This window comes from Pholcus phalangioides, unplaced genomic scaffold (assembly GCF_987345545.1).
Source record: "Pholcus phalangioides strain wild (caught in Gottingen) unplaced genomic scaffold, Ppha-v1.0 ptg000012l_1, whole genome shotgun sequence".
Classification (NCBI taxonomy): domain Eukaryota; kingdom Metazoa; phylum Arthropoda; class Arachnida; order Araneae; family Pholcidae; genus Pholcus; species Pholcus phalangioides.
This window is the reverse complement of record NW_028301605.1, coordinates 72,627-88,265: the sequence shown is the minus strand read 5'-3', so window position 1 is coordinate 88,265 and position 15,639 is coordinate 72,627. Positions and strand designations below refer to the sequence as shown.

The 15,639-nt window shown below is 42.3% G+C and overlaps 1 long non-coding RNA gene across 1 annotated transcript; it reads right to left on the bottom strand.

Moving 5' to 3' along the window:
- Window positions 1-5,417: 5,417 nt before the first annotated feature.
- On the bottom strand, window positions 5,418-11,690 carry LOC149079107 (uncharacterized). Its single transcript, XR_016193634.1, has 3 exons — window positions 11,473-11,690; window positions 5,974-6,082; window positions 5,418-5,800 (listed from the first exon to the last, which is right to left on the bottom strand). It is a non-coding gene; the product is annotated as an uncharacterized LOC149079107 (long non-coding RNA).
- Window positions 11,691-15,639: the final 3,949 nt, after the last annotated feature.

Here is a 15,639-nt window from a genome sequence, read left to right as displayed (position 1 = left end):
CGCATGTGGATGATTTTTTACGTGGTAGAATTATCGGCCGCCTGGAATGTGGGCGTACTCAGATGGAAGTATCCGAGGAACTTGGAATTTCTCAAAGTCAGTGGCGTCGGAGCCGGGGGTGCTGTGGGTGCTCGAGCACCCACGGTAATTTGTGGCTCGGGTCTGGGCACCCCCAGAATTGATTGAGAAATCGTAATTTCCAATATAAAGCTCAAGACGAGCACCCACAGGTTCGAAACATTTCCGATGCCCCTGCTCAAAGTGTCATCTCTAGGCTTTGGCAACGATTCCAAGGTAACGGAAATGTCAGTAGACGTTACAGTACAGGTCGCCCCCGAGTTACAACGCCGAATGAAGACCGGTATTTGGCAGTAACTGCCAAAAGAAGCAGACGGAGCACAGCATCCGACCTGTCTCGTCAGCTATCTGCAGCCACGGGTACCACAGTTTCAAGGCAAACCGTGTACAGACGTTTGGGAGATATTGGTCTATATGCTCGCAGGCCTTTCAGATGTGTTCCGCTCACGGCAACTCACTGTCGGCAGCGATTAGCCTGGAGTAGAGAACATGCAATGTGGGCATCGTGACAGTGGGCTTGTGTGATGTTTTCCGACGAGTCTAGGTTTAGCTTGCAGTCTGATTCACGTCGGACTTTCATGTGGGTAACACCAGGTACCCGTTACCACCAAGACAACATCATTGAACGACACCGTTACGGTGGTGCAGCATTGCTCGTTTGGGGTGGAATTATACTGGGTTCCAGAACAGATCTGCATGTTCAAACCGGAACCATGAAAGCACAAATTTATCGGGACATCATTCTGGAACAACATGCACGTTTGTTTAGGGGTGCCATGGGCGCAGAATTTATGTTTATGGATGACAACGCCCGTCCTCACCGAGCAAACATCGTAAACGAATGCCTTGAATCTGAGGATATAACCCGTATGGAATGGCCAGCATTCTCACCTGACTTGAATCCGATAGAGCATGTGTGGGACATGGTTGGCCGACGAGTTGCAGCCCGTCAACCACCTCCTACATGTGTACCGGAACTTCGGAGAGCATTGCTTGCTGAGTGGAGTGATCTTCCCCAAGATCAGATCGATAATTTGATACTCAGCATGTCTAGGCGTTGTACGGACTGTATTTCATCATATCGGAGACATACAATGTATTAACCATCATACCAACCATGTAATTGTAAGTTTTTGTAAAGGAGATATTTTTTACAATTGCTCCAGGGAGCAAAAATCGTAGTTTTTATGAATGGTATCATACATACACCATCGCTTTTGTTCTTTATCTTTTGTTTAATAAATGGGCTTTATGAATAAGTAACGTTTGTTTTGTTTCTGAACCTTTATTTGCCGGAGCTGGCATTATCCTTAATTTATGGACATGAGTGTAAATCCGCCTCTGTCCAGACAGAGAGGGACTAACTTGGTCAATGAATGACCAAAAGAATGTCCTTGAGAGTAAGCAAACACGACACGTGAGCGAGCATAAGAGTGACTTTAGGCCGCTACACACCACTCTGAAGTTACGTGATCCTACAGAGGTGTTATGATATCTGATTCGTGAGAATTCACGTGTCACTGACGTGATGTGGGACCATGAGCTGTTTTTGTTGGACTCAGGAGAGACAGGCAACTACTTTTCAATAGGAATATTTAGGTCAGGGTGTCCGTAAAAGATTTAATTTTTTTTTAAATAACTGTGCAACTATGAATGACGTATCTGAGGTCCACGTGTTATTTAGAAAAATTTTCTTCATTGGAAACATACCTCTCGGCAGTGGCGTAGCAAGATCTGCTGGCACCCGGTGCGGAGTTTTAACTTGTTACCCCCATGTCCACCGAAATATAAAATGAAATTTACTGAGGAAGCAATTTTTGTCACTCAATCGGTTAAGTAAAGAGAGCATAATGTTAACTTAACTATTTTCTAAACAATTTTTTTATGGATGAAAAACATGAGTAAGGGGCCGTTCAAGTATTGCGTCAGCAAAGTTTTAGCCATTCTGGAAGAGACGTACGCGGAGGAGGGGGTGCTCGTGGCTTCCCCCCCCCCCACCCCCGACGATCAAAATTCATTTTTTTGATGCAAGAAATATTTAAAAAAAAAATTTAATTTCGGAAGAAAATACCTTTATATGGTCATTATAATCAATTTTTATTTATTTAAATATTATTTGAAGAACTCAAAATTTCTTGTTACGAAATTCATTGCGACCCACCCTCTAAACCCGGGGTTCTAAAACTGTGAGCCGCGGAGAGGTGCCACTGACAAAGGTTTTTCGAAGAGATTCTTTGTTAAACAGCTCCGGGGAGCCGGCGGAGCTCGCAGATAAGCATTGATTAGGCATTGCATTGTCAGATAAGCAAAGGGGGCGCCGTGGGCGTAAAAGGTTTGAGAAGCCCCCCCCCCCCCTATTCTAAGCCATATATGATAAACCCTTGATCCGGGGACCAAATATGGCCCTGGGAGTTATCTGATGCGGCCTGCGCCCCTGAAACCTAATTTTGCAAAAACGAGCTAAGCGACACATTTACAGATCGCTTGAGTGACCCGTGGCACAATTGCAAATCACTCAAGCAGGCGCGTGGTACAGTCACCGATCACTTAATTGATCCGTGATACAGTTCCAGAACACTTAGGGAAGAGCGGAGTAATGGCGAACATTAAGGGCAAAAGGGGGAATCTCTAATTACTCAACTATTTGCTACAGTTCATGAAAATATTTACTATAGTTAGATACCATGTTTAAGCCATATATGGTAAATCCGCAGACCAAATGTGGCCCTGAAAGTTATGTGATGTGGCTTGCCCCCCCCCCCCCAAACCTATTTCTGTAAAAATGAACGAACCGGCACATTTAAAAACCACTTAAATGACCCGTGGCACACAATTCCAGAGCTTTTAAATAGGCCCGCGGCACATTTTCAGATCACTGAAGTAGGCCTCAAAGATCACTTTCATATTCAAAGATCACCTAAGTCACCCGCGACACAGTTACAAAACACTTAAACGATTCGTGGCACATTTAGAGATCCCTTGAGTGATATGTGGCGCAGATTTAGAGCACTTAAGCGGTAACCCAGTGCGGTTCAACATCACTCAAGTTACCCGCGGCCCATTCCCAGATAACTTGAGTGATCCGCGGCATAATTACGCAACACTTCAGTTCTGCGTGTCACAGTTCCAGAGCACTTGAGCGGCCCAGACTCATTTCCAGATCGCTTGGATTCGAGAAACATTTAGTGGCTAACAGTAATATAGTCACCACACTAAAGTGGCTCTGTGTAGGGGATTTCTCAATAGGGAGAATATTAGTTCAGGTGCCCACAAAAACTAGCGAAAGGTTTTCCTCGTTTTTGCCACACCGATTAAGATGCCATTAAGCCTATTTTCATATTTTTATGAAAGATGGTTGATGACGTAAGCATAATCAACCACCCCCCCCCCTCGTCAGCAAATCGGAAACCCCATTCCCCCATCGATGCTGGCATAATACTTGAATGACCACTAACGTGCTATATTGAAATAGACATACTTGTTTACTTTATTGTCGGTTCTAGACCGGACAATACCTACCTACCCACCCCACTGTCTAAAACGTTTCCGCACAGACTATTATTATGTTCGGATTAAAAATATCATCTTGTTGCACAGAACGACTTGGGGGAATGATATTTGTGGCAGGAATGAGACGATGAATCACTACTGGACTGGTCAAAAAAAACGCGACAGGACATCCCCTCCAACCCACGCATCACACAATAATACTAAATCATTACAGCATCACATGTTTCACCCGTAATTTGTTGCAATTAGCGATTTTAAAGGCCGATGTAAATTATTTGACATGTTATTTTATGTAACAAAAAGGCGCATGAATACAAAACCGGGGGACTTAATTTTTTGTCATCCCCCCCCCTCCTCAGAGCTGCTACCCGGTGCGGGCCGCATCCGCCTTCCTACGCCAGTGCCTCTCGGATCAACGGTTCGTCAATAATTTGCGCCAAGCAGAGTTAAGGAGAGCTATGCACCTTATATATGTGTTAGTGCGAAAGAACGAAGTGCGGCCAATTCACGACGGGGCCGGCCACTTCAGGAATTGGCCAAGAGTTTTGATCAAAGTCCGAATTGCGGAAATGATTCGGACTTTAACCGGCAATTTCGACATAAGACGACCCGGTAGAAGTCAGCTGCAACAGGAATGGGCAGCAATGCCTCAACAGCTCATTGACAACCTTGTATTCAGCATGGGCAGACGATTTAAATCCTGCATAGCCATTCAGGGGTGATCATACCCCCTACTAAAGGCTGGATTTTCCTTCCCAATCACTTGGCACATGGACGTTTCGCTCTTCTGTCACAATTGGGATTGAAGATAATTTTTCAATAAAGTTCCTTTTTGTCCTTTGGATTTCTTTTCTTGGAAAGTTTTGTTTACTTTTCCTATGTTCTTACGTCTTGGCAGGGTTGGTAAAAAACCCGGTTTTTTTGAAAAAAACCAAAAAACCGGGTTTTTTTGGTTTAAAACGGTTTTTTTGTTTTAAATAGTATTAACATTAAAAACAATAAAATTTCTGAAAAATCATTCAAACTTCCAATAATTAACTAAAATAAAATGTTTATTAATGCAATTAACACTATTCCCATGCTAATTAATGAATAAATATTTCTTACATTTTAACAAAAACCAACTTTTGCAATTTAATTATTTTTTGCTTAACTCAATGGATTACTGTGTGTTTGAAAATTCTTTCAATGTTATTATTAATCATATAGTATATAAAGGTTTTTCTCCAGTTACTTTCAGTATGCTTAATTAGGAAGCTATTTTGCAAAAAGTAATAAAAATTAGGTGAATATAATGTATTTAATGAAGCATAAATAATTCAGATTAATTAGCGATGATTTACGATATACAGGGTGATTATAACTAAGGTTCTGATTTCAAAACACTGTAAAAAAAGAACGATTGTCAGAATGACTTGAAAATTGACATGAAGAATCCGACCCAGTCCAACGAATCACGTCTGAGTTGGTCCACAGCAAAGCCTTCCAGCTAGACGTAGATAGTAGTACATCTAGGAGGCTTTGGTCACAGCCCCTGTGTGTAAATGGACTTAAACGATTTATCTCCGAATTCCCTGCAACCCAATTTCGGGCCGTGACCCACGGGTAAAGAGAATCCCCTGCACAAAATAGACATTTTTGTGAAATAAAACCATCGAGCTTATATTACTGAAGGGAGCATCCAGCCGCCGCGACGGCTTTTAGGAGTTTGGGGGTCGGTTTACACGCGTTAAGTAATTAAGTAGTAACTAAATTTTCCAAGTTGCCAAATACTTTTTAACGTATGCAGACGATAAGGGCCGTTGACACGGAAGGGAAAAAACTCACAAACAATATCACAATCAAAAATCCGTTTAGTGTCAAAAATCGAAATTCGGCCAAAAGCCAAAGCGTTAGTTAATTATAATGTTGCGATTATTTCACAAATAGTTGTTCCATTATCGTCGTCGGGCCAATACAGCTGACCCAGCTCCACAGACCATACCGATCTTAGCACATGTGGCTGTTGCTAATCCGGTAGCCCCAACGCTCTGCAAGACGGCGAAAACGCTACCAGAAGCGACGGCGCCACCATAGACGGCACTTTGTATTCCCGCAGCGATCGAACCTGCAGTTACTCCAGCTGCACCGAATCCTAGCGCTGCAACTCCCAAGGTAGTCCCTCCGATAATAAGTGCAGTGCTTCCGGCTGTATACGCCACCGCTTTCAAAACTGAAAATAAAATTGTAACAATCGTAATAAATCTTTTTATGCATTGATAATTCGATTGATCATTGATTTGATTAGAAAAACGATACGAAAAGAATATCCCGTATCATGTAGGGGTTTCGATGATAATTATTCCACGATTTCTGCGGTGGAAATTTCGATCAAAAAATACATACTTTTTTTCTTTAACGGACCCATTTTAATCAGCGAAGAAAGGTTATGAGCGGATATTCTTCAAATATAAACTGTAGGCCAACACCACTCGAGGGATTGCAGTAAATATTCCTGCAAATTAAAATAAAATATAGTTAAAAATGGAATGAGATTGGCGTTATATGGTCTTGATATCTCTGTTCAATATCAGGGTTTTTAAGTGCCCTAGTTAGGAATTGTACGTACAAATCTATTGACATTTGCAATTTAATTTCATCTCCAAAAGGCTCATTGATGTTGTTGTTGCCACAAGACCAAAGACCAATCTCAATGCGCCTTAAGATGCCATACACCATTTGGAACTCGCTGCTCTGGGATTGTATTTTTCATTTAGTACACTCTTTCACATAGAATGATTTAACCCGTCCAGTGTTACTGACGTTGCCCGAGTGGCGTATATAGTGATAAGATGCTCGTCTTCCACTGTGGACGTTACCATTAAGGTCCATGAGTTCGAATCCGGGCATAGAACGTCAGTTCATTACCTACAGGGCCGCAACTAGATGCTTGGTCAGCCGGGGCAAGCACGCTTTTTGGCGCCCCCTCATCATGTTGAAGGAGAAGTTGAAGAGTGAAATTTGCGCCCCCTCTAGTCCGGCACACGGGGCACCAGACCCGGCTGCACCACCCTAGTTGCGGCCCTGATTGCCTACCGAGCCTGGGGCGACCATCGATGGATTTAACCTTGATATCCCACCCAACTCCACTGGTTGGAAATTGCCGTATGGCGATATATGAACGGAGTTGGTGTACGGTAACGTAGGTTACTGACGGAATATTACGTCGGAAATACTACGGAAGAAATACAAACACCATTTGTTTGTTTGTGTGTGTGTGTTTTTTGGGGTTTTTTTTGCTTGCCAAGTATTTACGCCAATTTGAGATAAGAGTAGATAAAAATACGTTTTTCACTCGAAATCTTCTTTTTTTTCCTATTCTTGTCTTTGCTTGAGGGATCGCACATAAGAAAAATTTCGCAGTGAGAGGATTTAAAACTGACTAGAGTGTGTGCGTTATCAAATTAGAAATGATATCATGTACAATATGCAAAGGAAACGAATCTTTCAATCTTTCGTTGGAGCTCGTATATACTGAAAGGGACCGTTGGCAGCGTCGGCAGTTGTGAGCTTGGCCTGAGTTAGGTCCGGGCGTCCATGTTCGGCCCCTTTGAGGGTACACGAGCTCCAAGGAAAGAGTGAGACATTCGTTGCCTTTGTAGTCTAGTGATCTAGGGCGTGGGTTCGATTCCCCGCAAAAAGGCAGGTGAATTTTCTCTCTTTCCAAAAAATTCATCTTTGCAAGAGCCAGTTGTCAAAAACCGTTCGCTAGCAATTTATTTGGCATCGTATATATTTTTTTTTATTTGCTGATTATACACTGGTGAAATAAATTAAGAGAATTTGCATATTTTATCGAATTTCATGAAAAGAACTGAACTGACTGTAAAAACACTGCTTCTAGACGAAAATGCAAATCTTGTACGTCAAATACGTAAGCGTACACGTGTGTGTAGGCGGAGCCAGTAGAGAAACAGGCTTTATAAGCGCGCGTAAGTTAAGACGCATTTCGTTCGCTAGCACACCTCGGCGAATTTCTTGGTGTTATTTTGCAGCAATCGATTAATTTCAAATTGTAACAGTAAAAATGAGTAACCACCAACGTTTAGATGATGGAATGAAGTGGGGAGGCTAGAAGCAGGCCAATCTCAAGTCCAGATTTGTAAAGAGCTCTCCTTAACGCCCAGTGTCGTGTGTAACTTATGGAAACAGTTCCATCGAGAGAAAGCCTGGGCAAGGTCGTCCAAGAGCCACGACGGCCAGAGAAGATCGCCATTTGTCGATTATAGCGAGGCGTAACAGGAGTGACTGTTTCCAAAAGACTTCATGAGAGAGAGTTGTTTGCAAGACCTGCTGTTTGCCTCCCGCTCACTTCTACGGACAGGAGAATCCGTTTATCATGGTGCAGAGAGCATAGAGATTGGAGTATGGATCAATAGGCGACCGTTCTCTTCACTGATGAGTCCCGGTTCAGCCTAAGCACCGATTCTCGCCGTACGTTCATATGGAGAGAACCAGGGACCCGCTACCTACCCTCCAATGTCCGCGAAATCGACCATTATGGCGGAGGAGGTTTAATGGTCTGGGCAGGCATCATGTTGGATGGCCGCACAACTCTCCATGTCTTTGAAAGAGGCACTGTGACTGGTGTGAGGTATAGGGATGAGTTCTTGGAGCCCTATGTTCGCCTTTTCAGGGGTGCAGTTGGCCCTGAGTTCATTTTAATGGACGATAACGCGAGGCCACATAGAGCTCTTCTGCTCGACGATTTTCTAGTGAGTGAGAATATTCGCCGGATGGATTGGCCAGCCAGATCTCCAGACCTTAACGCTATAGATCATGTCTGGGACGCTCTGGGGAGGGCAATTACAACTCGCAACCCCCTCCGGGAACCATCCAGGGAATGAAAACAGCGTTGCTGAATGAGTGGGACCAATTGCCACAGGAAATGATAAACTGCCTTATTTCAAGTATGAAATCACGCTGCGAGACCTGTATATCTGTATACCTGTATAAGAGGGGACCATACCCCCCTATTAACCCATCTATTAACCCATTTTTTTGTTTATTCTGCAACCGCTGTTTCATACCTTCCGACTCCAGCGAGTGTTAGGCACGATCATGCGTGTGTATTACAATTATTGACTGGTTATTTGTTTTGTATTGTATCAATGTATGTACATATCATTGTACCCCCCCCCCCAATCGGGAATTGCTGCTTTAGAGCCCTTAGAAACTACCTGTACTGGTAAGTGGATTACTTTACAGTAACTTCAGATCCCCTTTAGCAGAGCCGCAACCGCGGGACAGCAAGGTGTTTTAGTGCCCCGGGCGCTGAAACAAGAAGGGTGATGAATTTACACTCTTCCCTTGGAAACTACGTGAGGGGGGGGAGCAAAATTGATGCTGGCCCAGGGCAATAGAGTGGCAAATCTTCGTTGCGGCTCAGCCCTTAGGTTAAGAGCCCCCTACCCCCGTATGCCTCAACTGGTTGAAATAATAAGCAAATACAAGCTCCTTGAACTGGGGGGGGGGGAGGCCGAATGCTCACCCCCGCCCTCTCACCTATGGCAATGATACAATTTTCTTTCATTGAACGGGAGGTGATAGCCCCTAGCGCCACCTCTGTACCTGTTTATGATTGGTATGTAAATGAAGAGATTTTTTTAACCACCTGCCGTGGCAGGGGCGTACGCAGGATCGAAGAGTTCGGGGGGTTTACAAAAGTTTCTTCCAGAGAAATTTTGAGAATCTTCAAGAAACATTCAAATTAAAAGATATACAGAAAGCTGGATGTTGTAAAGATGTTTATTTTCTGAGATGTTGATTTAAGCAAGGAAAAATCTCATTTCTGCCTCTACCGGGCGTCGAACACTGGCCCCTCGTGTGCCAGATGCGTGCTCTCACCACTAAGCTACAAAGGACACAGATTTTCTTTCATTGGAGCGTATATATTACGAACGGGACCGTGCAATGGACGGTGAGGATCAGCTAATAGGTCATAGACAAGCCACCAGATGGCTATATATATATATAACATGATGTCGCACCCTCCACTTGTTAATGCAAGATATTATGTCATAAAAGAAATTGATTACAATGGCACACACATGAAAGATATTCCGGTATTGCAATGTTTTTACGAAAATATATTTAAAAAAAATTAAATTTTTGGTTGACTTTGGTTGCAATTCTTCTTAACCCTTTAATTGGCAAGTATTGAAATATCCATAGAAGAAAAAGTTTTGAGGGATTATACAGGGTGTCCTATAAGTGCTAGCAAGGCCTTTATATCATCAACCGTCAGTCGTAGAGGTGGGATTCCAATTTAAACAATGCTCAACAGGCGTTCAAAAATTACCCTATACCAGTTTTGAGAGTAAAAATGCAGTGCGTAACAAAATAAAAAAATCTGAATTTTTATAATGCCATAAAGACAACGCAGGCGGTTAGGTTTACCAGGTATCAGTTACGTACAAAACATACACTTTCGGCATAGCTGCATATCTGAAAGCAGATAAACTGGTAGTAAATTGTCCAATCATGATAGATTGGTGTTGTGCCGTGTTTAAAAGAAGGACCGATTGCACCACTATATTTTATTCTGTTAAATGTGTTAGAAGTTCCAGCACTAAATCGATGTTAAAGCAAAATTTTAATTCAGCTTCAGGAACAATCGACGAGATTGCAGTATCTAAACTTTTGCTCTATGACAAGCATTTTTCATAGGCTTTTTTCATGGATCAATAAAAAAATATTGCTCCATCTGGTAATTTTTCCCGAAATCTTACATTAATGTGAAAGTATGTAGGCCTATGTATGTTAATCCTTTATACAAATATACAATTTTAGACCGATCGTCGCCACAAATTTTGCATATACATATACCAAACATGACCGGGATTGAATGATAGGCTACTTTAAAAGTTCGTCAGAGCTGGGCAAAAAACATTGCAAAAAACATTTTGCCCATTTCGGGCATCGAAATGGCAAAAAACTTCCGGGCAGCAATGGTTCGTGGGCCTCAACAATCACTTCCGGAATGTTTACTTAGGTTACCGTGGTTCTCAAACAATACGTTTCAGACATGTATATGCCTTCACAATGGTTTGGCACTTCTTTTTGCTCCCAGTATAACAGTTTATTCCTTTATAATGGTTTGTCACTTTTTCAATTCTCCCAATAATTGAAGAAAAACCAGAGAAGCTCCAGGTATTTTTGCTAGTTTTCAATAAACGTTTGCAAAGTAGTTTCCTCAAATATTTCTTAGAAGAAAGAAACTAAAAGCAGTTTCTTTTAAACATTTAAAACGGCTATAAAATATAAATTTCTATAAATATATATAATAAAATATATATATTATATATCTATAATATAGAAAAATGTACATTATGAAAATTTAATTTTCGTCGAAACACATATATATAGAACGACCTAAGTAACAGCTAATGTGCACGAGAAAGGTGTGATTTTCATTTGAATCAGTTGAGAGAATTTTAAGTATAAAATGGTAAATTGATGAATTTTTTATATATATTTTCAGCTTAATAGGATAAAAAGCAATAACTGAAATATTTTCGTGCTTTTTAGGTCACACAGTAAATGCTTGCATATCTTCAAAATTTTTAGGTCATGTAAATCCGAGCCGTAATAATTATAAAAAATTAAGATAGACGGTACCAAGTATAATAATAATAATTTTAAAATGAAAAAATTGCATTTTTGTTCCGATAATGGCGATGTACGTGTCTTGTTTTCGCGCGTGAGAAAAAGTGTTTTATATTATTTTACATTATCTGAAAACAGTAAGTTTTTTGTAATTGAAATGTCAAAAGCAATGGCTGATAAATAATGAAAAATTATTGACAATATAAATTTTCCGTGAAATATCAAAAATATACCTACTTTGATGGTCGGAATATAGATGAATATAATTTGAACTTAATACTGTATTACAGGAAGGTTTCAGTTCGCGGACTGACGTTTCTTCGTGTTTGGTTATGGATTGGCATTTATTTGGCGGGATAATATTTCATTTGGCTGAAACGAGTCAAGTTTATTTAGCGAAAATTGTATCTTACTATCGATCGTAATACAAGCTCGATCCATCTTTTACGTAATACGAAAAACACACCTGAGACGGATGGCGTTAAAAAGTCTCGCCGCAGAGAACAACAGGCCTACAAACAGCACAAAGTCAATTATAACATGTCAATCACTGCACTTCTGCAATATAGATGGCAGCACTGACAAATCAAGCAGCACAATACATATGCACTCAGACTGTTACACTGCAATTGAATCAAGTAACTGGCGTCGGGGTCGACCTCGACGCGTGGGGATGGTCGTACCTGATGCACCCGCAGCGCCTCCTAGCGAATCGAACAAGAATTTTAACGCTTTTAAAATTCCGATTTTCCTATGGGAATTAACATTGGTTTGTCCAGAAAACGGACGGCGCCACCACTTGCACGGAAGCAATTGAATCAAGTAACTGGCGTCGGGGTCGACCTCGACGCGTGGGGATGGTCGTACCTGATGCATTCTCAGAGCCCCATAGCGACGGGAACAAGAACTATGATGCGTGCAAAAAACCGGATTTCCTACGGGAAGTAACATGGGTTTGTCCGGAAAACGGGCAGCGTCACCACATGCGGGGCGGCCCTTAAAACCGGTCACCTACTAGCGACGCGAAAGCGACTCATAACGCGTATAAAAAAAAACCGAGGTTGGACAATACGAAAGATTGTCTCCCAACGGTGATGCTGCCATCTGTTAGACGAGAAACGAACGGAAGGAAAACGCGTGTTTCTTTCGAGCACAAGAGATGGCAGCATCCGTCAACCGTTTGTTTGGGGTGCGTTCGTGATCAGAGAAAACGAGGGTGTGTGTGTGTGTGTGGCTCACGGATTATCAAATTCACGAATACGAACAGTTGTTCGTAAAGATGTCGCTTTTCGCCGTACGTGTCGCGTCTCCGCAACTAGGAGATGAATTGCACAACCCCTTTTGCATTACTGCTTGCGGTCTTTGGCCGTTTTAATATCGCGCGATCACACATTATGATGATCCCAGCAGGGAAGAAAAAAGTGCAATTCCAAGAGAAAAATCCCCCCATCCATATGCATAGGTCACGTCATACCGGGAGATAGCGAGAGAGTTGATGCTGCCATCTACAAAACTCTTTAGGAAAACCGAAATGGAACCGGAGTATTGGCAATACGAAGAGGCACGTGGTCATTCGCTAGAGGTCGCGCGATGGCCGTTCAAGCACGAGAATCCAGAAACGGGCGTGAATGAACGGGACAACCAAAAAACGGGACATCAGATTCTGCTGCCATCTGAGATACGCTTTGGCAGTAACGAAAGTAGAACTGGTACTCCGTAGTATTTCGACAACACCGACACCGCGTAGTCCCACGGTCATCCGCTAGACGCGCGATGGACACGATCATCATCATCACCACCACCGAAGAACAGGCTTCTTTGTCCGGTTCGAATTTGGCGGTCTTTTCGCTCCAGGTTCCCGTCGCAGTAGGACGTGCGCGAGTGTCTCTCCGAATAACCGTTGTGGTTCGTCGTCTCTTTGTGTGTTTTTGGACTTCGTCGCGGGATCATTTCACGGGGGTGAGTCTTTGATTTTCGGTTGAATATTCGTCAAATTTGCATATTGCCGAGCGACTATTGTTTTTGTTCGTGAAATACCCAGTGCGCGAATCCCGTTTTAACGAATACCGTTATAGCGAAAAACTCGTTTTAACGAACATTTTTCCAATTCCCCCCCAAATAAGTTAACGTAGGAACAACGTGTTGTATTTCTTTATAACGAAATTTCGTTTTAACGAAGTGATTCATTCCCCCGATCTCTCGGCGTTCGTTATAACGGGATTCGGGTGTATCATCAGATGTTTATTGCGGGAAAAAAAGATGACGGAAGTTCAAAATAGAGAACGAGTAACTGAAATGAAACGCGTCGTTGTCGGTAAAATGGCGGTTTGTTAATCGTCGAGTCGCGCGAAACGACTGCTCGATTTTCGAGAAGAACGAGACGTCGGTAATTATTATAATAGTGGTAATTATTACTCCGATCCGCGCGCGAGGTTAGTTTCTTTCATCCGTTGTTTTTTCTTTTAAACGAAACAAACGGGAAATTACGAGATACATAAACACGTATATGTGATATAAGATACAAACACATATATTTATTACATGCACTACGTAGCCCCGAGGTACGGACGTCCTCCCAGCGCGATTTTCTTTCTCGGCAACAGCTCTATCACATTTATTGGTTCGTTGTCGTCGAGGATTTGCTATAGCGATAGTTTTGGTTTGTCTTTATAACGGGGTGTTGACGCGATTTTCTTTTTGATCCGGTGATGTTTATCGTTGTTTCATTTTCGCAACGAAAGCGGCTCTTTTTCGGCGTTTGCGTTCGAAAAACGGTTGAGATTTTGATTGCAGCGACTTTCGATCGATCGGATGAAATGTTTGGCATCATCCGTATCGACGATGATGATTATTCGCGTGTACGTACGCGGCCGTTGTTTTTCGATCGGTTACGCGAGAGAGAATCGCATTTCGTGTCCGTAGGTTTCACGATCCTGAAGTGTTTTGTTTACATTCCGTGTTTGAGAACATTTTTTGCCGTAGGCGTGTGTCATCGAATAGTTCGACGCAAACCGGCGTCGATGCAGTCGCTTATTTATTTAAAACGCTCTCTTTGTTGTATTTCGTAAGGCATTTTCCGTGCCCGTCTTTTACGTTATTTTTTTTTCGGCGGCTGGGCACGGGAGAAATGCTGTGACGGAATCACTGGTCGAAGCAGCGTCGGGTTATTTTTCTGTCTGTTACGTTATTATACGGATGGACATTATTGTGTTTTATGTTTATTCGGAAAGAGTATTGTTTGTTTTTTTAATCACGTGTCGGGTTTTGTTATCGATTGCAGTGGCACCTCCCACGACGGGCGCTTCCCGTTAGCGAACAAGATTTTCGGTGGAGGTGTGTCTCACTGCAGCAAATGCCGTTGTTGCTCGATTTGATATTTACTTGTAAATTACGTGCCAATAAGACGCTTCTTTTTCAGCCGGGACAAAGACGTTTTTTACAGCGTCGCGGGAGAAAGAAAGATGGCTCGGTACAGTCTCGGGTTGTTTAGTTATTGTTCTGTTTCGTCTGTGCAAAGGGATCGATCGCTGTTGCCAAAGAATTTGCGACTTTCTCCGCCGAAAAGAAAGGGACTTACGTAAGTAGCGTAGATAAGCGTTATATCATGCGTACGATATACTCGCTTATTTTGTTGGCGGAGATGAAATGATCGCGTCATACGTATTACGTTTATTCGCTACCGGGAAAGAGAATCATTTTTGAGTGTTTGATTCTCCAAAAAGTGTCGTTCGTATATTTTACGCGGTGGGTTTCGTTATCGAAATTTTGAAAATTGCGTTTTACTTTCGAATAAATTTTCGGTCGCGAGGTTTCACTGCGCAAAGTTTGTTTTTTGCTCGGTTATTGTATGTTGTTATTACAAATTTTATGTTTACTCCGTGCGAGGACTTTTTCAGCGGACGAATAAATTGGTTGTTTGTATTTAGAGAATTTATTTTTTCGCGTTTGCCACGTGCGTGCGCAGATTTCATTGGTTTTACGAATACATAGTGTCGTTAATTAGATATTTGTTTCGCAACTGATATTTCCGTGAGGACAAAGTGTTTTTTCCTTTTCGACGCGGGCATCGTGGAATTACAGCGAGCGACGAGAGTTTATTTGTGCCCGGCCTCGGGGCATTTTTGTGTTTATTTTTTTTCAGCGGAACCAAGAGCAATGCAATATGTTGACGGAATCAGTGGGACGATGGATTTTCTCGAGAATGTGGTCGGATCGCAGCAGTTCGGAAGAAACGTAAGTACCATTTCATTTGTTTCGCAGAGATGAAGTTTTATGTTTATTCGGAATGACTAGTTATTTGTGATGGAACTTTTTGACGGTAAATTGTGGTGGTGGGGACACACACACACACCGAACTCCGTGCCAAGGACGCGTCCCCTTTCTTTCTTTTCAGCGGAGGAATAA